Source organism: Atta colombica, unplaced genomic scaffold (assembly GCF_001594045.1).
Source record: "Atta colombica isolate Treedump-2 unplaced genomic scaffold, Acol1.0 scaffold12, whole genome shotgun sequence".
NCBI lineage: Eukaryota > Metazoa > Arthropoda > Insecta > Hymenoptera > Formicidae > Atta > Atta colombica.
The window spans coordinates 3,156,735-3,159,248 of NW_017259206.1; the positions used below are offsets into that span (position 1 = coordinate 3,156,735).

The 2,514-nt window shown below is 32.3% G+C and overlaps 1 protein-coding gene across 4 annotated transcripts in view; it reads left to right on the forward strand.

Annotated features, from left to right (window-relative positions):
- Window positions 1-2,514, forward strand: part of LOC108694414 (tropomodulin) — a 72,331-nt gene that overhangs the window by 60,755 nt on the left and 9,062 nt on the right. The gene's annotated exons all lie outside the window — the stretch shown is intronic.

Consider the following 2,514-nt stretch of genomic DNA (forward strand, 5'->3'; position numbering starts at 1 on the left):
CTCTCTCTCTCTCTCTCTCTTGCTCTCTCTTACACGCGCACTGTGGGTGGATTACATTGCAATGTGCGACGCACGATTCTAGAAATTGGATGGCAGGACAATTCCGATGCCGTAGCTCACGTGACAATACTGGATTAATTGTTGTCCCAAATGGATGCGTGCGTAGAAGTAACGCGAACTTTATCACGAAGCCTCCAATTTCTCCCAATGTAAACCGAGGAAATAAATAATTGACGGATGTTATTACACTTACATGCATAAATTCCATCCTTGTTTTTGAAATTTTTTTAAAGCTGCTAGATAAGCTGCGTTTTGATAAAGCTTTTTTTTTTCTTATAGAAGACATTTCAAGATGCTGTTCCACTTTGCTAATATCCAATGTTAAATATTTATGAAATTGACATTATTGCATCTTCTTAATATTTAGAATTAAATATTTTGATACTTAAAGTTTATCAACCGTAAAGAAATTCAGAATTAATGTCAAAGAATTTATTATTATTGTTAAGATAAAATTGATATCTGAAGGTTTTTTAAGCATCAAGCGATTCATAATGAAGATCCCGAATTATATGGAAAATTAGATCCTGATAAAATAAATTAGTTTTTACGTATAATATATCTTATAATGTGATAAACAAAAGATGTGACAAAAGCTCAATGATGTATTATAGATTTTAAGCTATTTAAGGTGTAAAACTATATCTAGTGTTCATAGATCACGTTTGATAGCCTGTAGTTTAAAAACTATCCATTATTGAACTTTGTTTCATTACATTATAAATCTTATTATATGTACATTGAAAAAAAATACTAAATTTTAATAAATATTTGAAACATTCCTAAGTAAACTTTTAATAAATATAAACATACAATATAATTATTTAATACAAAAATCATTAATGTGATTTAACTATTATTTTTTATTGAGTAAATATTTATTTATGTAAGTAATTGTCTATTTCAAAGAAATATGTATTAAGATTTGGTAAATTTTTTTTTCAGTATCGAAACTAACTTATTTATCGTGGACTGAAACATATTTTCCTATATATTAAAATTAAGTCCTCGTTTCTAATTCCACATATCTAATTCCTCGCCCCGTATTTATTGCATCTGATGCCCTCTTACGCTTCACGATAAGGTCCGAAATATCTAGCGAGCGAGGTATATTTTTCGCGAGGCACCACCCCCGTTTTATCGGCGTGCGTGCCGATCTCGCCGTGATCGCGGTGATTAAGCGCATGCAAGCTTGTAACGCGAGGGCCGCATGTTACTTGATATAATGGCACGCTTAGGCACCGTGACTTTTTTCAAGCTTACCCCGATTAGCCGCTGTTTTGTAGCTCGGGCTACCCGGAATCGTTCTTGTTAAACGCAGGCTGCAATCCAAAAATCTTGCCTCCCGTCCTCTAAAACGTAGTTCAATCTCGGTACCGAACATGCGAGGATTAATTTTGCATCGTATTGAAAATGATCTTAACAGTGCGCTTAAGAGAATTATTAATAGACGACATTACAACGAAGTTTAGGTGCTACAACGGATCATGTACGTCGTGTATTTTTATTTATTTCTGCATATTACATACTGATATGTATATTTACGTATTTTGATTTAGGAATGCATTATTAATTAACTTTGTGTTCAACATCTCTTTATATATATTTGATCTAATTTACATGTTTGCATCCCCCAATGTAGGCACTGCAACACAAACCATGTATTATAGCAAAGGTAGTTTGGTAATATGATATAGTTAACACAATCACCATCTATATATTTGTAGATATATTAAATTGATAGAATAGTGTATGTGTCTAATGCGTTAACGATATGTGTTAACCAATAGTATTATATATACTATTATACACGTAATTAGCATGTGAATTAGATCTACTTTAATAATAATTGACAAGTTAATGCACACCGTAAAAGCATGAAGAGTCATACTTTTACTGATCAAGTGAACTAATTTATTAAACGAGAGAAAAACACCCTCTGATGATCGGATAGCGTGGTATCGTACAACGAAAAATACGCAAAATGTATGTATAAGAAATATGTTGAAAATATTATTCATCGCAAAATAAAAATATTTGTCGTGGATATTGGAAACGCCTAACTTAGTGTTGTTTTTGGAATCATTCTATGAGATTCACATCTCACCGAGAGATTACAGAATTTTCTAATTTAAATCGTCATGTCGCAGGACGTTTATCGTTCATTTTTCTTTCAGAAAGGTGCTGAATTTTCCGTAGTATACAATTTCAAAAACATTAACCTAAAAAAAAAAATTATATCCATGTATTACGAAATGCAGAGAAACGCGGAAAACAAGAGAATCGACGAAAAGAGTTGGTTGTACGCAGTTCTGCCAGAAAAATAATGGAAGCTTCAATTACCGAATAGATTGCCTCGAATTTCTATCGCCAGGCGCTATTCTTCCATTTCACCCTTTCTTTCCTTTCGCCATCCCCTTTGTTTTGTTTTTTTTTTTTTTTTTTTTTTTTCTT